At 45.6% G+C, this 21,442-nt stretch overlaps 1 pseudogene; it reads left to right on the forward strand.

Moving 5' to 3' along the window:
• The first annotated feature begins 2,102 nt into the window (after window positions 1-2,102).
• On the forward strand, window positions 2,103-3,324 carry LOC138286946 (zinc finger protein 79-like; annotated as a pseudogene).
• Window positions 3,325-21,442: the final 18,118 nt, after the last annotated feature.

The following is a 21,442-nucleotide window of genomic DNA, read 5'->3' on the forward strand; positions in this document are numbered from 1 at the left end:
CACCAGAAATCAACAGCAAACGACAGCCAACATGTTTCATCCATACAAGTGGACTTTATGTGTCCTGACAGTAAAAACTCCACATGATTGTTTCACTGTGGAAAGGCCCGTAGCACCCTTGGCGAGTGTGGAGTTACACTCTAACAACTCAGCAGTGCTACCTTCCAAATGATACTACTAAATATGGTACTTCAACTTATTAAACAAATCATTGTATGAAAATGACTGGTTGCTCGAGTAGAATATAATGTGAATATATAATAATATAAAGTAGCTGGTTATTGATGCACAAAAGATGCTGTCTTCGAGGTAGCCTTCTCCCCTTCTTAGGAAGAGGAACAAAGGACCTGCCAAGGAAAGAGGTGTAACCTCCTCCAGACAGGATGGCCAGAGTAGGTGAGCGCCCAAAAGGCAAGCTTCAACAGGGAAGCCGCCTTTGAAGGGCAAATGGTAGCCACACATGGAAGGATCTGCTCCTTTGTTTTAGCACAAACAGGTAATGTGGAAAGTGTGAGGAAAATATCCAAATGACTTGGTTGCAAATCGTGCTTAATTTGATTGCGTTACTATGAATTTATCATCTCAAATTATTCAACCACATAATTGATACAACCCATGTCTCTCTGTTCAATCACTTGTGTACTTGTTATTGATTTACTTTTATTAGCACATAAATAAAATTGACACAACAACAAACACATTATAAAAAGAATTACATGTACATGAATAACCAATGACAAAGCAACATCTAATGCTTTTGTTATTTGCACATTCTTACGTATACAACCATTCCTTGTCTTTCCAAACATTCATTGTTTTTAGAAAAGGTGGTACATCAAATATATTTCGAGTCTATGGTCCATCTGGACGTAGCAAAAAAGGGAGGATAGGTGAAACCAATAGCAAAGTCTATTAATTGGTTCAGACCTTCCCTCATGAAATCTGCATCGTCATTCATCTTACAGTAATGCCTCTGTTACAAAAGATAGGTTGACGCATTTTGACCTTAAGAGTTCGAGGCCTCTTCAGGACCAACAGAAGACAAGAAATCAAATTCCTGTTTTTTGAAGGGCAACTTAGGGCGACAAAAGCAAAAAGAACAGACGATGGACGGAGTACGGAACAAACCAAACATTAACCCCCAGTCACAGATCTGGGTTTAATCCATCCATCCTCTGTGAACACTGGTAAATCACCTCCTTTTCAGACGTTAATAAGAGGTGACATATTCAACAAAGCTTTTAGTTAAATATCTGTGTATGGTGAAGTATTCCTTGCTAAGTTTCATCAAAGGTAAAGAAGAAATTTCATTTACAACCAAATAAATATCCTGTATTCACATTCCATTATGTTTCCATTTAGTAATTACATGTTTTTTATATCTTTACATCCAGCAGAAAACAAGCCTTGAATGCATGAAATTATGATGAATAATGAAGATAAATCTGCAAAAAAACAGTCACCAGCAATGCGCTTCGGTATTCAGGAAAACATCAATGCAGTCAGCGACAGAGGAACCTGCACATAAACTGATCCTGGAAGAAGCCGTCAAGGGCAATTCTGTGGTTGTAAGAGTCTGAGCTGTGCACCTCCATGGCACGTAGATGTAAGAGTCTGAGCTGTGCACCTCCACGGCACAAGGCAAAGAAATGACTGCTTGAAAATGAAGGCAGCAACAACAACAATAACAAACCACCTCTTGTATAAACAGGTGTCCAACACCAGCTTTGATCATGGGATCGGTATGATGTGGTTACAGCAGTGCTTTGTTTTCTAAAGCGATAATAGGCCATCATTCAGTGCTCTAGGTGTATTGTAAACCCCTTCTGACCAAACCACAGCAACCAGAGAAAAGCACAACCGAGTGGAGCCAGACAACTGAAGGGTAGAAGAGAAGAGGAGTTCTGCTGTCTACAATACAACAGACTGTTCCAATTGGCACCGGCCAGAAGAAGGATGAATCGTTACCCACAAGCGTGCATAGCCATAAATCTAAAGGCACAGTCGTTTAAAACATGCTCTATACATATTATGGGTGTGGCACATATTTAATGGCTATTACATGTTAGTGCTAATTTAGAAATCAAACGTGCAAGAGCTATATGGCTCATCAGGAAACACAGTCTTGGGATGTAGACAAATATATACCGGACCCACAGACACTAACCAAGAAAAACAAATCATCCACATTTAGCGAGAGCTTTAGTTTCTCATCTCAATTGAAGCACCATCAGCAAACTTACACAGAAAAAAAAACATTCAAGTCCGATGAATGTGTGAAGAGCATCAGTCAATTACCAGAATTACAGAGACATCAGCAAACACACACAGGGGAAAAACCATACAATTGCAGTGAATGCATGAAGAGCTTTAGTCAATCATCACTCCTAAAACAGCATCAACGAACACACACCGGGGAAAAACCATTCAAGTGCAGTGAATGTGTAAAGAACTTTAGTCAGTTATCACACCTACGAAAACATCAGCGAACACACACAGGGGAAAAACCATATCATTGCACTGAATGTTGAAGTAGTTTTAGTGATTCTTCACAACTCAGTATTCATCAGCGAACACACACAGGGGAAAAGCCATTCAAGTGCAGTGAGTGTGACAGCACTTTTATTCACTCTTCATCATTAAGGTTTCATCAGCGAACACACACTGGAGAAAATCCATTCAGGTGCAGTGAATGCGTGAAGAGCTTTAGTCGATTATCATTCCTACAAAGTCATCAGCGAACACACACAGGGGAAAAGCCATTCAATTGCAGTGAATGTGAGAAGTGCTTTAGTCACTTATCAAACCTAAAAAGACATCAGCGAACACACACAGGGGAAAAACCGTTCAAGTGCAGTGAATGTGTGAAGAGCTTTAGTCAGTTATCACACCTACATAGACATCAGCGCACACACACGGGGGAAAACCCTTAACAATGTAGTGAATGTGGCAGTAGTTTTAGTGACTCTACAGCATTAAGGAATCATCAGCGAATGCCCACAGGAGAAAAAACAGTGAAGTGCAGTGAATTGTATGAAGGGCTCCAGTCACTTATCAGGCCTACAAAAGCATCAACAAATACACACTGGGGAAAAACATAAAGGTGCAGTGAATGTGTGAAGAGGATCAGTTGATTATCAAAACTATGAAGCAAACATACTGGGAAAAAACAATACTATTACGATCAATGTGGAGGTAGGTTTAGGAACTTGCCAACATTAGGATTCATCAGTGTACATTCATAGGGGAACAGCCTTTCAATTGCCCTGAATGTGCTAAGAGCTTCAGTTTACCAGGTCTACAAACATATCAAGGAACACACACACAGCGGAAAAGCCATTCAAGTGCAGTGAATGTGTGAGGAGCTTTATTCAAATGCAATGAATGTGAAAATAGTTTTAGTGACCTTTCAACATTAAGGATTCATCAGTGGACACACACTGGGGAAAAGCCTTTCGGGTGCAGTGAATGTGTGGATAGCTTTTGTCAGTTATTAAACCTATTGGTACATCAGCAAATACACACTGAAGAAAAACAAAAACATTGCAATGAATGTCCGAATTGCTTTTGTCAATTATCAGCTCTCTGAAGTCATGAGCAAACACACAGCGGGAAGACCTAGAAGTGCACTGGAAGTGTGAAGAGCTTTTGTCAATTTTCGATCCTACACAGCCCTCAGCGAACACACACCTTTATTGAACTCACATGGAAATAATCCTAGAGGTGCAGTGAGTCTGGAAAGAACTTAAGAAGATTAACAATAATATTGAACCACCTGAGGACATAGCAAGGAACAAAAAAGTGCAGTTATTTTGACATGAAGGAATTACAGAGAGAAAAAATGTCAATTATGTAAGACATTCAAATACCAGTTGATAAAAGAACCGGCTGGGCAGAAAAGAAAAAACACAAATAACGATACCTGTAGAATTATAAAACGTGTCTATTCTCAGTGATTGTTCACTTCTGCACTCATAACAAAACAACATGACATACCAGGAAGCACATTGGGAGACTAGCACATTGTTGACTAAAATTAAAGAAACCTTGTTGGTTTTTATTCAGTTGCAAATACAAATATCCAAGCACACCTGTTCCTGCTACCTGTAAAGGCAGCACTCTGAACAATACTGGGACTAACAAGGGTACTTTCAGCTGACGTTATGGATTAGTGATAAAACCCATAACCCCAACACACCTCGACTGAGTCCCTGCAAGAAGAACTAGTTTAACAAGCACACGCTGGTGAATGATCACAGCTGATCGTGGTGTTTGGTCATTTTCATACAAATTAATGATTCAGTGGCAGAGGCTGGAGAACAGTGTCCAAAAGCACAAGACATGAAAGCAGCGGAATGTGAGCTGTAACTCTCAGGGTTAATGCTTGCAGTGCACGATATTTACCACCCAATCTCTGACATGGAAAAAGCAATGCTATTTTTATTTACAGAGAATCATTCAACCAAATCCTAATTGGGTAAAGGACAGAATCAAGGATGATGGCACAATTCTTGATAGAAATTATTGTGGAATGAAGGAGCCCAGTACAAAGAGTTTCTCATAAAACTATGAGTACGATGAACAGGTGAAGAATGAGCAGTGATAAAGTTATGGTTGTCTGAGGGTCTGATTTTTGTGCAAACGCACCTGCAAAGATCACATCTAGAACGTTGTTCTTCCTATGTCTCAAACAAACTCTGCTTTTTGTGCTTTTTTTCATAATATAGGAGGCTGTGCCTCTGAGTCCAGTAAGAACGTGCACTGTTAAAATTCTAGCAAATACAAACTATGTAGCTATTCCACAGCCATACAACAGCCCTGTAACATTTGTTTTTTCAGTCAAATCCTAAGATTTTTTTTATTCTATTTTCTAAGTATAACATCCCTGTAACCTTTGTTTTTTTCAGTGAAGAAAGTATTGTATCCTGCCTTATCTCACATTTAGCCTTGTTCAAAATAGACATTTTAACATTTTACACATAGTGAGTTCAGTTTCATGAAGTTTACCATGCTATAAGACTGTCCCAGATACAAAAATATTGGCAGTATAATTACAGTGCAAATGACAAATTGTCATGTACTCATGGACGTTTTGTCAGGGCTCTGGAGATGGGAAACTCCATTGGTACAATGTACACATTACTATTAACAAATGCTGATGCAGTTTATGTATTGACCTACAGTGAAGCACAGGTGTTCAGGAAACAGCCTATTTTTAATCCAAAAGAGTATACCTTGCTTTTACATAATGTTTGCTGAATCATTTACACATTGAATCAGTTGATGCATCCGCTCGTTCTTTGGGCCTTATAACTAAGTCTGACCCTTAGCTCCGCATTACTTACACATTGGATCAGTTGATGCATCTGCTCGTTCTTTGGGCCTTATAACTAAGTCTGACCCTTTACTCCGCATTACTTACACATTGAATCAGTTGACGCATCCGCTCATCCTTTGGGCCTTATAACTAAGGGTGACCCTTAGCTCTGCATTACTTACACATTGAATCAGTTGATGCATCCGCTCGTTCTTTGGGCCTTATAACTAAGTCTGACCCTTAGCTCCGCATTACTTACACATTGAATCCGTTGATGCTTCCGCTCGTTCTTTGGGCCTTATAAATAAGTGTGACCCTTAGCTCTGCTCCGGCTTGGTTCCCCCCATGAATTTTGTGACTTGCCGAGCTCTTATTTTTACTAGAATGAAGCCACTGAACCAGCAGATTCTGTTTAAAGAATGCAGTGAAATATTTAAAACCCCCATCAAAAACATATCATTGCTAAGATGATCAATTGCTCACCTGTAGGAAAGTAACATCTTGCCTGGCATGTTACCCCCATTTTTCACTGTATATATGTTGTTTTAGTTGTATGTGTCACTGGGACCCTGGTAACCCAGGGCCCCAGTGCTCATAAGTGTGCCTGAATGTGTTACCTGTGTAGTGACTAACTGTCTCACTGAGGCTCTGCTAATCAGAACCTCAGTGGTTATGCTCTCTCATTTCTTTCCAAATTGTCACTAACAGGCTAGTGACCATTTTTACCAATTTACATTGGCTTACTGGAACACCCTTATAATTCCCTAGTATATGGTACTGAGGTACCCAGGGTATTGGGGTTCCAGGAGATCCCTATGGGCTGCAGCATTTCTTTTGCCACCCATAGGGAGCTCTGACAATTCTTACACAGGCCTGCCACTGCAGCCTGAGTGAAATAACGTCCACGTTATTTCACAGCCATTTTACACTGCACTTAAGTAACTTATAAGTCACCCATATGTCTAACCTTTACCTGGTAAAGGTTAGGTGCAAAGTTACTTAGTGTGAGGGCACCCTGGCACTAGCCAAGGTGCTCCCACATTGTTCAGAGCCAATTCCCTGAACTTTGTGAGTGCGGGGACACCATTACACGCGTGCACTACATATAGGTCACTACCTATATGTAGCTTCACAATGGTAACTCCGAATATGGCCATGTAACATGTCTATGATCATGGAATTGCCCCCTCTATGCCATCCTGGCATAGTTGGCACAATCCCATGATCCCAGTGGTCTGTAGCACAGACCCTGGTACTGCCAAACTGCCCTTCCTGGGGTCTCACTGCAGCTGCTGCTGCTGCCAACCCCTCAGACAGGCATCTGCCCTCCTGGGGTCCAGCCAGGCCTGGCCCAGGATGGCAGAACAAAGAACTTCCTCTGAGAGAGGGTGTTACACCCTCTCTCTTTGGAAAATGGTGTGAAGGCAGGGGAGGAGTAGCCTCCCCCAGCCTCTGGAAATGCTTTGTTGGGCACAGATGTGCCCAATTCTGCATAAGCCAGTCTACACCGGTTCAGGGGACCCCTTAGCCCTGCTCTGGCGCGAAACTGGACAAAGGAAAGGGGAGTGACCACTCCCCTGACCTGCACCTCCCTTGGGAGGTGTCCAGAGCTCCTCCAGTGTGCTCCAGACCTCTGCCATCTTGGAAACAGAGGTGCTGCTGGCACACTGGACTGCTCTGAGGGGCCAGTGCCACCAGGTGACGTCAGAGACTCCCTGTGATAGGCTCCTTCAGGTGTTGCTAGCCTATCCTCTCTCCTAGGTAGCCAAACCCTCTTTTCTGGCTATTTAGGGTCTCTGTCTCTGGGGAAACTTCAGATAACGAATGCAAGAGCTCATCCGAGTTCCTCTGCATCTCTCTCTTCACCTTCTGATAAGGAATCGACTGCTGACCGCGCTGGAAGCCTGCAAACCTGCAACATAGTAGCAAAGACGACTACTGCAACTCTGTAACGCTGATCCTGCCGCCTTCTCGACTGTTTTCCTGCTTGTGCATGCTGTGGGGGTAGTCTGCCTCCTCTCTGCACCAGAAGCTCCGAAGAAATCTCCCGTGGGTCAACGGAATCTTCCCCCTGCAACCGCAGGCACCAAAAAGCTGCATTACCGGTCCCTTGGGTCTCCTCTCAGCACGACGAGCGAGGTCCCTCGAATCCAGCAACTCTGTCCAAGTGACCCCCACAGTCCAGTGACTCTTCAGTCCAAGTTTGGTGGAGGTAAGTCCTTGCCTCACCTCGCTGGGCTGCATTGCTGGGAACCGCGACTTTGCAGCTACTCCGGCCCCTGTGCACTTCCGGCGGAAATCCTTTGTGCACAGCCAAGCCTGGGTCCACGGCACTCTAACCTGCATTGCACGACTTTCTAAGTTGGTCTCCGGCGACGTGGGACTCCTTTGTGCAACTTCGGCGAGCACCGTTTCACGCATCCTCGTAGTGCCTGTTTCTGGCACTTCTCCGGGTGCTACCGGCTTCAGAGAGAGCTCCTTGTCTTGCTCGACGTCCCCTCTCTCTGCTGGTCGAATTTGCGACCTCCTGGTCCCTCCTGGGCCTCAGCAGCGTCCAAAAACGCTAACCGCACGATTTGCAGCTAGCAAGGCTTGTTGACGTTCTTTTGGCGGGAAAACACTTCTGCACAACTCTCCACGGCAAGAGGGATCCGTCCACCAAAGGGGAAGTCTCTAGCCCTTTTCGTTCCTGCAGAAACCTCAGCTTCTTCTGTCCAGTAGAAGCTTCTTTGCACCCGCAGCTGGCATTTCCTGGGCATCTGCCCATCTCCGACTTGCTTGTGACTTTTGGACTTGGTCCCCTTGTTCCACAGGTACCCTAGATTGGAAATCCACAGTTGTTGCATTGCTGGTTTGTGTCTTTCCTGCATTATTCCTCTAACACGACTTCTTTGTCCTTAGGGGAACTTTAGTGCACTTTGCACTCACTTTTCAGGGTCTTGGGGAGGGTTATTTTTCTAACTCTCACTATTTTCTAATAGTCCCAGCGACCCTCTACAAGGTCACATAGGTTTGGGGTCCATTCGTGGTTCGCATTCCACTTTTGGAGTATATGGTTTGTGTTGCCCCTATCCCTATGTTTCCCCATTGCATCCTATTGTAACTATACATTGTTTGCACTGTTTTCTAAGACTATACTGCATATTTTTGCTATTGTGTATATATATCTTGTGTATATTTCCTATCCTCTCACTGAGGGTACACTCTAAGATACTTTGGCATATTGTCATAAAAATAAAGTACCTTTATTTTTAGTATAACTGTGTATTGTGTTTTCTTATGATATTGTGCATATGACACTAAGTGGTACTGTAGTAGCTTCACACGTCTCCTAGTTCAGCCTAAGCTGCTCTGCTAAGCTACCATTATCTATCAGCCTAAGCTGCTAGACACCCTATACACTAATAAGGGATAACTGGGCCTGGTGCAAGGTGCAACTACCCCTTGGTACTCACTACCAGCCAGTCCAGCCTCCTACATTGGTTGTGCAGTGGTGGGATAAGTGCTTTGAGACTACTTACCACTCTTGTCATTGTACTTTTCATAAGAGAAAAATATAGAAAACAAGGTCAGTGTATATACACATAGCCAAAAAGTTTAGCATTTCCTCTTTTCACTCTTTTCTAAGTGCTGAAAAGTACTTCTAACTTTCTAAAAAGTTCTAAAAAGTTTTAAAAGTTTTTTTTCTCTGTCTTTCTAAAAGCTCTGACAAACTTTTTATCTTTTACTATCACTTTAACTCTCTCTAAAAATGTCTGGCACAGGCCAAAATGTTGATCTGTCCAAACTTGCATATGACAACCTTAGCTGGAAAAGAGCAAGGAGTCTCTGTATAGAGAGAGGTTTGAGTGTAGGGAAGAATCCTTCCTTGGAACTGTTACTTAACATGCTTAGAGAACAGGATAAGGCCATAGGTGCCTCATCTGTTGAAAAAGTACCTAATAGTTCCCAATCTGATTCAGGGACTCCCCCAGGAAAAGATTCAGGAAAGAAACTTCCTAGCCTGCCCATTACTAGACAGTCTAGCATAGTTGGTAATGATGATGAGCCACACCATACAAATAGTGTTGTCTCACATCATAGCAAAAGCATTTATTCTCACCATACTGGTAGTAATGTTTCTGTCAGCCAAGCTGTTAGGGTGGCTTCTGTAAGGGACAGGTCTCCTTCTGTTCATTCCCATCATACCTCTGTTTCTAGGAATGTCCCTCCCACCAACCCTGATGACAGAATGTTAGAGAGGGAACTCAATAAGTTGAGGGTGGAACAAACCAGACTGAAGCTTAAAAAGCAACAGCTGGATTTGGATAGACAGTCTTTTGAACTAGAGAAGGAAAGACAGAAGTTGGGTTTAGAAACCCATGGTGGCAGCAGCAGTATTCCCCATAGTCATCCTGCAAAAGAGCATGATTCCAGGAATCTGCACAAGATAGTTCCCCCTTATAAGGAGGGGGATGACATTAACAAGTGGTTTGCTGCACTTGAGAGGGCCTGTGTTGTACAGGATGTCCCTCAAAGGCAGTGGGCTGCTATCCTATGGCTATCATTTAGTGGAAAAGGTAGGGATAGGCTCCTTACTGTAAAAAAAAATGATGCTAATAATTTCCAAGTTCTTAAGAATGCACTCCTGGATGGTTATGGCTTAACCACTGAACAGTACAGGATAAAGTTCAGAGAGACCAAAAAGGAGTCTTCACAAGACTGGGTTGATTTCATTGACCATTCAGTGAAGGCCTTGGAGGGGTGGTTACATGGCAGTAAAGTTACTGATTATGACAGCCTGTATAACTTAATCCTGAGAGAGCATATTCTTAATAATTGTGTGTCTGATTTGTTGCACCAGTACTTGTTGGACTCTGATCTGACCTCTCCCCAAGAATTGGGAAAGAAGGCAGACAAATGGGTCAGAACAAGAGTGAACAGAAAAGTTCATACAGGGGGTGACAAAGATGGCAACAAAAAGAAGGATGGTAAGTCTTCAGACAAGGGTGGGGACAAATCTAAAAATGAGTCTTCATCAGGCCCACAAAAACACTCTGGTGGGGGTGGTGGGTCCAAATCCTCTTTTAATCAGAACAAGGAAAAGAAACCATGGTGCTATTTATGTAAAATAAAAGGCCATTGGACAACAGATCCCAAGTGTCCAAAGAAAGGCACCAATGCTCCTACCACTACAACCCCTACTGCTACACCTAGTGTCCCTACTAAAAGCAGTGGTGGTGGGAGCAAACCTACTAATAGCCAATCCAAGGGAGTAGCTGGGCTCACTTTTGGTAATTTAGTTGGGGTTGGCCTTGTTAGGGAGGCCACAGAGGCTGTGTTAGTCTCTGAGGGGGCTATTGATTTAGCCACCTTAGTTGCTTGTCCCCTTAATATGGATAAGTACAAGCAGCTACCCCTAATAAATGGTGTTGAGGTTCAGGCCTACAGGGACACTGGTGCCAGTGTGACTATGGTCATAGAGAAACTGGTCCACCCTGAACAACACCTACTTGGTCACCTGTACCAAGTAACCGATGCTCACAACAACACACTTAGCCACCCCATGGCTGTTGTAAATCTCAACTGGGGAGGGGGTTACTGGTCCAAAGAAAGTTGTGGTAGCTTCAGATTTACCTGTAGACTGTCTATTAGGGAATGATTTGGAGACATCAGCTTGGTCAGATGTGGAGTTGGAGGCCCATGCAGCAATGCTGGGCATCCCAGGGCATATTTTTGCTTTGACAAGGGCTCAGGCCAAAAAGCAAAAAGGACAGGGAAGCTTGGATCCTGGAACAATGGACCAAGTGCTCCCTAAAGCTAGGGCTAGTAGAAGCAAACCACTTCCTACTATCCCTCCCTCTACAGTGGATTCTACTTCTGAGGAAGAAGAATTCCCTCCCTGTGCAGAACCTACACCAGAGGAGCTGGAAGCAGACACTGCTGAGCTTTTGGGTGAAGAGAGGTCTGCCAGAGAGGAGCTGAGTGTGGCACAGCAAACCTGTCCCACATTAGAGGGTCTCAGACAGCAAGCTGTCAAGCAGGCTAATGGGGATGTCAGTGACTCTCACAGAGTTTACTGGGAGAACAACCTCTTGTACACTGAGCATAGGGATCCTAAACCTGGAGCTGCCAGGAGATTAGTGATTCCTCAGGAGTACAGAAAGTTCCTCCTAACCCTGGCACATGACATTCACCTAGCTGGACACCTGGGTCAAATGAAAACTTGGGACAGATTGGTTCCATTGTTTCATTGGCCTAGGATGTCTGAGGACACAAAGGAATTTTGTAAGTCCTGTGAAACCTGTCAAGCCAGTGGCAAGACAGGTGGCACCCCAAAGGCACCCCTTATTCCACTGCCTGTGGTTGGGGTTCCCTTTGAAAGGGTAGGGGTTGACATAGTTGGCCCCCTTGACCCTCCTACTGCTTCAGGCAATAGATTTATCTTGGTGGTAGTGGACCATGCCACAAGATATCCTGAAGCTATTCCTTTAAGGACCACTACAGCACCTGCAGTGGCAAAGGCCCTCCTGGGAATATTTTCCAGGGTGGGCTTCCCAAAGGAAGTAGTATCAGACAGGGGAAGCAATTTCATGTCTGCATACTTAAAGGCCATGTGGAAGGAGTGTGGTGTAACGTACAAGTTCACAACACCCTATCATCCACAAACAAATGGACTGGTGGAGAGATTTAATAAAACTCTCAAAGGCATGATTATGGGTCTCCCTGAAAAACTCCGCAGGAGATGGGATATCCTTCTACCATGCCTCCTTTTTGCCTACAGGGAGGTACCCCAGAAAGGAGTGGGCTTCAGCCCCTTTGAACTTCTTTTTGGACACCCTGTTAGGGGTCCACTCACACTTGTAAAGGAGGGTTGGGAACAACCTTTAAAAGCTCCTAAGCAGGATATTGTGGATTATGTACTTGGCCTCAGATCAAGGATGGCTGAGTACATGAAAAAGGCCAGTAAAAACCTTCAGGCCAGCCAAGAGCTCCAGAAGCAATGGCATGATCAGAAGGCTGTTTTGGTTCAGTACCAACCAGGGCAGAAAGTGTGGGTCTTGGAGCCTGTGGCCCCAAGAGCACTCCAAGATAAATGGAGTGGTCCCCACACAATTGTTGAAAAGAAGGGAGAAGTCACCTATTTAGTTGACTTAGGCACTGCCAGGAGTCCCCTTAGGGTGCTCCATGTCAACCGCCTGAAACCCTACTATGACAGGGCTGATCTCACCCTGCTCATGGCAACTGATGAGGGACAGGAAGAAGACAGTGATCCTCTACCTGATCTCTTCTCTTCCACAGAACAAGATGCTCTTGTGGAAGGTGTAGTTTTGGCTGATTGTCTTACTGCTGAGCAGAGAGATAATTGCATAAATCTCCTAGATCAATTCTCTGAACTCTTCTCTACTGTGCCAGGTACCACTTCTTGGTGTGAGCCCACTATAGATACTGGAGACAGTTTACCTGTCAAAAGCAAGATCTATAGGCAGCCTGACCATGTCAGGGACTGCATAAAGCAAGAGGTCCAGAAAATGTTAGAACTAGGAGTAGTTGAGCACTCTGACAGTCCATGGGCTTCTCCTGTGGTACTGGTACCAAAACCCCATTCCAAAGATGGAAAGAAGGAAATGCAGTTTTGTGTAGACTATAGAGGTCTCAACTTGGTAACCAAAACTGATGCTCACCCTATACCCAGGGCAGATGAGCTCATAGATACACTGGCATCTGCCAAGTATCTAAGCACTTTTGATTTGACTGCAGGGTATTGGCAGATCAAATTATCAGAAGATGCTAAACCTAAGACTGCATTTTCTACCATTGGAGGACATTACCAGTTTACTGTAATGCCTTTTGGTTTGAAAAATGCACCTGCCACTTTTCAGAGGTTGGTGAACACAGTCCTGCAAGGGCTGGAAGCTTTCAGTGCAGCATATTTGGACGATATAGCTGTCTTTAGCTCCAGCTGGGATGATCACCTAGTCCACCTATGGAAAGTTTTGGAGGCCCTGCAAAAGGCAGGCCTCACTATCAAGGCTTCAAAGTGCCAGATAGGGCAGGGTAAGGTGGTTTATCTGGGACACCTTGTTGGTGGGGAACAGATTGCACCACTTCAGGGGAAAATCCAAACAATTATTGATTGGGTTCCCCCTACCACTCAGACTCAGGTGAGAGCCTTCCTAGGCCTCACTGGGTATTACAGGAGGTTCATTAAGAACTATGGCTCCATTGCAGCCCCTCTTAATGACCTCACATCCAAGAAAATGCCTAAAAAGGTATTATGGACAGCAAACTGGCAGAAAGCTTTTGAGGAGCTGAAGCAGGCCATGTGCTCTGCACCTGTCCTGAAAAGCCCTTGTTACTCTAAAAAATTCTATGTCCAAACTGATGCATCTGAATTAGGAGTAGGGGCAGTCCTATCACAACTTAATTCTGAGGGCCAGGATCAACCTGTTGCTTTTATTAGTAGGAGGTTGACCCCTAGAGAAAAGCGTTGGTCTGCCATTGAGAGGGAGGCCTTTGCTGTGGTCTGGGCTCTGAAGAAGTTGAGGCCATACCTGTTTGGCACTCACTTCATTGTTCAGACAGACCACAAACCTCTACTTTGGCTAAAACAAATGAAAGGTGAAAATCCTAAATTGTTGAGGTGGTCCATATCCCTACAGGGAATGGACTATACAGTGGAACATACACCTGGGAGTAGCCACACCAATGCAGATGGACTCTCCAGATATTTCCACTTAGACAATGAAGACTCATCAGGTCATGGCTAGTCTTATTGTCCTTCGTTTGGGGGGGGGTTGTGTAGGAAAGTACCATCTTGCCTGGCATGTTACCCCCATTTTTCACTGTATATATGTTGTTTTAGTTGTATGTGTCACTGGGACCCTGGTAACCCAGGGCCCCAGTGCTCATAAGTGTGCCTGAATGTGTTACCTGTGTAGTGACTGTAGGAGGCTGGACTGGCTTGTAGTGAGTACCAAGGGGTACTTGCACCTTGCACCAGGCCCAGTTATCCCTTATTAGTGTATAGGGTGTCTAGCAGCTTAGGCTGATAGATAATGGTAGCTTAGCAGAGCAGCTTAGGCTGAACTAGGAGACGTGTGAAGCTACTACAGTACCACTTAGTGTCATATGCACAATATCATAAGAAAACACAATACACAGTTATACTAAAAATAAAGGTACTTTATTTTTATGACAATATGCCAAAGTATCTTAGAGTGTACCCTCAGTGAGAGGATAGGAAATATACACAAGATATATATACACAATAGCAAAAATATGCAGTATAGTCTTAGAAAACAGTGCAAACAATGTATAGTTACAATAGGATGCAATGGGGAAACATAGGGATAGGGGCAACACAAACCATATACTCCAGAAGTGGAATGCGAACCACGAATGGACCCCAAACCTATGTGACCTTGTAGAGGGTCGCTGGGACTATTAGAAAATAGTGAGAGTTAGAAAAATAACCCTCCCCAAGACCCTGAAAAGTGAGTGCAAAGTGCACTAAAGTTCCCCTAAGGACAAAATAGTCGTGTTAGAGGGAGAATGCAAGGAAAACACAAATCAGCAATGCAACAACGATGGATTCCTGTCTGAAGGTACCTGTGGAACAAGGGGACCAAGTCCAAAAGTCACAAGCAGCTCGGAGATGGGCAGATGCCCAAGAAATGCCAGCGGTTGGTGCAAAGAAGCTCTTACTAGGCTGAAGAACTGTGAATACTGCAGGAACGACAAGGGCTAGAGACTTCCCCTTTGGAGGATGGATCCCCCACGCCTTGGAGAGTCGTGCAGAAGTGTTTTCCCGCCGGATGGACGCCAACAAGCCTTGCTACACGCAAATCGTGCGTTTGGCGTTTTTGGACGCTGCTGGGGCCCAGGAGGGACCAGAAGGTCGCAAATTGGACCTGCAGAGAGAGGGGACGTCGAGCAAGACAAAGAGCCCTCACTGAAGCAGGTAGCATCCGGAGAAGTTCCAGAAACAGGCACTACGAGGATGCGTGAAACGGTGCTCGCCGAAGTTGCACAAAGGAGTCCCACGTCGCCGGAGACCAACTTAGAAAGTCGTGCAATGCAGGTTAGAGTGCCGTGGACCCAGGCTTGGCTGTGCACGAAGGATTTCTGCCGGAAGTGCACAGGGGCCGGAGAAGCTTGCAAAGTCGCGGTTCCCAGCAATGCAGCCCAGCGAGGTGAGGCAAGGACTTACCTCCACCAAACTTGGGCTGAAGAGTCACTGGACTGTGGGGGTCACTTGGACGGTGTTGCTGGATTCGAGGGACCTCGCTCGTCGTGCTGAGAGGAGACCCAAGGGACCGGAGATGCAGCTTTTTGGTGCCTGCGGTTGCAGGGGGAAGATTCCGTCGACCCACGGGAGATTTCTTCGGAGCTTCTGGTGCAGAGAGGAGGCAGACTACCCCCACAGCATGCACAAGCAGGAAAACAGTCGAGAAGGCGGCAGGATCAGCGTTACAGAGTTGCAGTAGTCGTCTTTGCTACTATGTTGCAGGTTTGCAGGCTTCCAGCGCGGTCAGCGGTCGATTCCTTATCAGAAGGTGAAGAGGGAGATGCAGAGGAACTCGGCTGAGCTCATGCATTCGTTATCTAAAGTTTCCCCAGAGACAGAGACCCTAAATAGCCAGAAAAGAGGGTTTGGCTACCTAGGAGAGAGGAAAGGCTACTAACACCTGAAGGAGCCTATCAGCAGGAGTCTCTGACGTCACCTGGTGGCACTGGCCACTCAGAGCAGTCCAGTGTGCCAGCAGCACCTCTGTTTCCAAGATGGCAGAGGTCTGGAGCACACTGGAGGAGCTCTGGACACCTCCCAGGGGAGGTGCAGGTCAGGGGAGTGGTCACTCCCCTTTCCTTTGTCCAGTTTCGCGCCAGAGCAGGGGCTAAGGGGTCCCTGAACCGGTGTAGACTGGCTTATGCAGAATTGGGCACCTCTGTGCCCAACAAAGCATTTCCAGAGGCTGGGGGAGGCTACTCCTCCCCTGCCTTCACACCATTTTCCAAAGGGAGAGGGTGTCACACCCTCTCTCAGAGGAAGTTCTTTGTTCTGCCATCCTGGGCCAGGCCTGGCTGGACCCCAGGAGGGCAGCTGCCTGTCTGAGGGGTTGGCAGCAGCAGCAGCTGCAGTGAAACCCCAGGAAGGGCAGTCTGGCAGTACCAGGGTCTGTGCTACAGACCACTGGGATCATGGAATTGTACCAATAATGCCAGGATGGCATAGAGGGCGCAATTCCATGATCATAGACATGTTACATGGCCATATTCGGAGTTACCATGGTGAAGCTACATATAGGTAGTGACCTATATGTAGTGCACGCGTGTAATGGTGTCCCCGCACTCACAAAGTTCAGTGAATTGGCTCTGAACAATGTGGGGGCACCTTGGCTAGTGCCAGGGTGCCCTCACACTAAGTAACTTTGCACCTAACCTTTACCAGGTAAAGGTTAGACATATAGGTGACTTATAAGTTACTTAAGTGCAGTGTAAAATGGCTGTGAAATAACGTGGACGTTATTTCACTCAGGCTGCAGTGGCAGGCCTGTGTAAGAATTGTCAGAGCTCCCTATGGGTGGCAAAAGAAATGCTGCAACCCATAGGGATCTCCTGGAACCCCAATACCCTGGGTACCTCAGTACCATATACTAGGGGATTATAAGGGTGTTCCAGTAAGCCAATGTAAATTGGTAAAAATGGTCACTAGCCTGTCAGTGACAATTTGGAAAGAAATGAGAGAGCATAACCACTGAGGTTCTGATTAGCAGAGCCTCAGTGAGACAGTTAGTCACTACACAGGTAACACATACAGGCACACTTATGAGCACTGGGGCCCTGGGTTACCAGGGTCCCAGTGACACATACAACTAAAACAACATATATACAGTGAAAAATGGGGGTAACATGCCAGGCAAGATGGTACTTTCCTACACAACCCCCCCCCAAACGAAGGACAATAAGACTAGCCATTACCTGATGAGTCTTCATTGTCTAAGTGGAAATATCTGGAGAGTCCATCTGCATTGGAGTGGCTACTCCCAGGTCTATGTTCCACTGTATAGTCCATTCCCTGTAGGGATATGGACCACCTCAACAATTTAGGATTTTCACCTTTCATTTGTTTTAGCCAAAGTAGAGGTTTGTGGTCTGTCTGAACAATGAAGTGAGTGCCAAACAGGTATGGCCTCAACTTCTTCAGAGCCCAGACCACAGCAAAGGCCTCCCTCTCAATGGCAGACCAACGCTTTTCTCTAGGGGTCAACCTTCTACTAATAAAAGCAACAGGTTGATCCTGGCCCTCAGAATTAAGTTGTGATAGGACTGCCCCTACTCCTAATTCAGATGCATCAGTTTGGACATAGAATTTTTTAGAGTAACAAGGGCTTTTCAGGACAGGTGCAGAGCACATGGCCTGCTTCAGCTCCTCAAAAGCTTTCTGACAGTTTGCTGTCCATAATACCTTTTTAGGCATTTTCTTGGATGTGAGGTCATTAAGAGGGGCTGCAATGGAGCCATAGTTCTTAATGAACCTCCTGTAATACCCAGTGAGGCCTAGGAAGGCTCTCACCTGAGTCTGAGTGGTAGGGGGAATCCAATCAATAATAGTTTGGATTTTCCCCTGAAGTGGTGCAATCTGTTCCCCACCAACAAGGTGTCCCAGATAAACCACCTTACCCTGCCCTATCTGGCACTTTGAAGCCTTGATAGTGAGGCCTGCCTTTTGCAGGGCCTCCAAAACTTTCCAAAGGTGGACCAGGTGATCATCCCAGCTGGAGCTAAAGACAGCTATATCATCCAAATATGCTGCACTGAAAGCTTCCAGCCCTTGCAGGACTGTGTTCACCAACCTCTGAAAAGTGGCAGGTGCATTTTTCAAACCAAAAGGCATTACAGTTAACTGGTAATGTCCTCCAATGGTAGAAAATGCAGTCTTAGGTTTAGCATCTTCTGACATTTTGATCTGCCAATACCCTGCAGTCAAATCAAAAGTGCTTAGATACTTGGCAGATGCCAGTGTATCTATTAGCTCATCTGCCCTGGGTATAGGGTGAGCATCTGTTTTGGTTACCAAGTTGAGACCTCTATAGTCTACACAAAACCTCATTTCCTTCTTTCCATCTTTAGAATTGGGTTTTGGTACCAGTACCACAGGAGAAGCCCATGGACTGTCAGAGTGCTCAACCACTCCTAGTTCCAACATCTTCTGAACTTCTTGCTTTATGCAGTCCCTGACATGGTCAGGCTGCCTATAGATCTTACTTTTGACAGGTAAACTGTCTCCAGTATCTATAGTGTGCTCACACCAAGAAGTGGTGCCTGGCACAATGGAGAAGAGTTCTGAAAATTGTCCTAGGAGATTTATGCAATTATCTTTCTGCTCAGCAGTAAGACAATCAGCCAAAACTACCCCTTCCACAAGAGCATCTTGTTCTGTGGAAGAGAAGAGATCAGGTAGAGGATCACTGTCTTCTTCCTGTCCCTCATCTGTTGCCATGAGCAGGGTGAGATCAGCCCTGTCATAGTAGGGTTTCAGGCGGTTGACATGGAGCACCCTAAGGGGACTCCTGGCAGTGCCTAAGTCAACCAAGTAGGTGACTTCACCCTTCTTTTCAACAATTGTGTGTGGACCACTCCATTTATCTTGGAGTGCTCTTGGGGCCACAGGCTCCAAGACCCACACTTTCTGCCCTGGTTGGTACTGAACCAAAACAGCCTTCTGATCATGCCATTGCTTCTGGAGCTCTTGGCTGGCCTGAAGGTTTTTACTGGCCTTTTTCATGTACTCAGCCATCCTTGATCTGAGGCCAAGTACATAATCCACAATATCCTGCTTAGGAGCTTTTAAAGGTTGTTCCCAACCCTCCTTTACAAGTGTGAGTGGACCCCTAACAGGGTGTCCAAAAAGAAGTTCAAAGGGGCTGAAGCCCACTCCTTTCTGGGGTACCTCCCTGTAGGCAAAAAGGAGGCATGGTAGAAGGATATCCCATCTCCTGCGGAGTTTTTCTGGGAGTCCCATAATCATGCCTTTGAGAGTTTTATTAAATCTCTCCACCAGTCCATTTGTTTGTGGATGATAGGGTGTTGTGAACTTGTAAGTTACACCACACTCCTTCCACATGGCCTTTAAGTATGCAGACATGAAATTGCTTCCTCTGTCTGATACTACTTCCTTTGGGAAGCCCACCCTGGAGAATATTCCCAGGAGGGCCTTTGCCACTGCAGGAGCTGTAGTGGTCCTTAAAGGAATTGCTTCAGGATACCTTGTGGCATGGTCCACTACCACTAAGATAAACCTATTGCCTGAAGCAGTAGGAGGGTCCAGGGGGCCAACTATGTCAACCCCTACCCTTTCAAAGGGAACCCCAACCACAGGCAGTGGGGTAAGGGGTGCCTTTGGAGTGCCACCTGTCTTGCCACTGGCTTGACAGGTTTCACAGGACTTACAAAATTCTTTTGTGTCCTCTGACATCCTAGGCCAATGAAACAGTGGTACCAATCTGTCCCAAGTTTTCATTTGACCCAGGTGCCCAGCTAAGGGAATGTCATGTGCCAGTGTTAGGAGGAACTTTCTGTACTCCTGAGGAATCACTAATCTCCTGGCAGCTCCAGGTTTAGGATCCCTATGCTCAGTGTACAAGAGGTTGTCCTCCCAGTAAACTCTGTGTGAGTCACTGACATCCCCATTAGCCTGTTTGACAGCTTGCTGTCTGAGACCCTCTAATGTGGGACAGGTTTGCTGTGCCACACTCAGCTCCTCTCTGGCAGGCCCCCCTTCACCCAAAAGCTCAGCAGTGTCTGCTTCCAGCTCCTCTGGTGTAGGTTCTGCACAGGGAGGGAATTCTTCTTCCTCAGAATTAGAATCCACTGTAGAGGGAGGGATAGTAGGAAGTGGTTTGCTTCTACTAGCCCTAGCTTTAGGGAGTACTTGGTCCATTGTTCCAGGATCCAAGCTTCCCTGTCCTTTTTGCTTTTTGGCCTGAGCCCTTGTCAAAGCAAAAATATGCCCTGGGATGCCCAGCATTGCTGCATGGGCCTCCAACTCCACATCTGACCAAGCTGATGTCTCCAAATCGTTCCCTAATAGACAGTCTACAGGTAAATCTGAAGCTACCACAACTTTCTTTGGACCAGATACCCCCCCCCAGTTGAGATTTACAACAGCCATGGGGTGGCTTTGTGTTATGTTGTGAGCATCGGTTACTTGGTACTGGTGTCCAAGTATGTGTTGTTCAGGGTGCACCAGTTTCTCAATCACCATTGTGACACTGGCACCTGTGTCCCTGTAGGCCTGGACCTCAACACCATTTATTAGGGTTAGTTGCTTGTACTTCTCCAAGTTATGGGGGCAAGCAACCAAAGTGGCTAAGTCAATAGCCCCTTCAGAGACTAAAGTAGCCTCTGTGGTCTCCCTAATCAGACCAACCCCAACTAAATTACCAAAAGTGAGCCCAGCTACTCCCTTGGATTGGCTATTAGTAGGTTTGCTCCCACCACCACTGCTATTAGTAGGGACACTAGGTGTAGCAGTAGGGGTTGTAGTGGTAGGAGCTGTGGTGCCTTTCTTTGGACAACTGGGATCTGTTGTCCAATGGCCTTTTATCTTACATAAATAGCACCATGGTTTCTTTTCCTTGTTCTGATTAAAGGAGGGTTTGGGCCCACCACCCCCACCAGAGTGTTTTTGTGGGCCTGATGAAGACTCATTTTTAGATTTGTCCCCACCCTTGTCTGAAGACTTACCATTCTTCTTTTTGTTGCCATCTTTGTCACCCCCTGTATGAACTTTTCTGTTCACTCTTGTTCTGACCCATTTGTCTGCCTTCTTTCCCAATTCTTGGGGAGAGGTCAGATCAGAGTCCACCAAGTACTGGTGCAACAAATCAGACACACAATTATTAAGAATATGCTCTCTCAGGATTAAGTTATACAGGCTGTCATAATCAGTAACTTTACTGCCATGTAACCACCCCTCCAAGGCCTTCACTGCCTGGTCAATTAAATCAACCCAGTCTTGTGAAGACTCCTTTTTGGTATCTCTGAACGTGATCCTGTACTGTTCAGTGGTTAAGCCATAACCATCCAGGAGTGCATTCTTAAGAACTTGGAAATTGTTAGCATCATTTTCTTTTACAGTAA

Source organism: Pleurodeles waltl, chromosome 4_1, assembly GCF_031143425.1.
Source record: "Pleurodeles waltl isolate 20211129_DDA chromosome 4_1, aPleWal1.hap1.20221129, whole genome shotgun sequence".
Taxonomy (NCBI): domain Eukaryota; kingdom Metazoa; phylum Chordata; class Amphibia; order Caudata; family Salamandridae; genus Pleurodeles; species Pleurodeles waltl.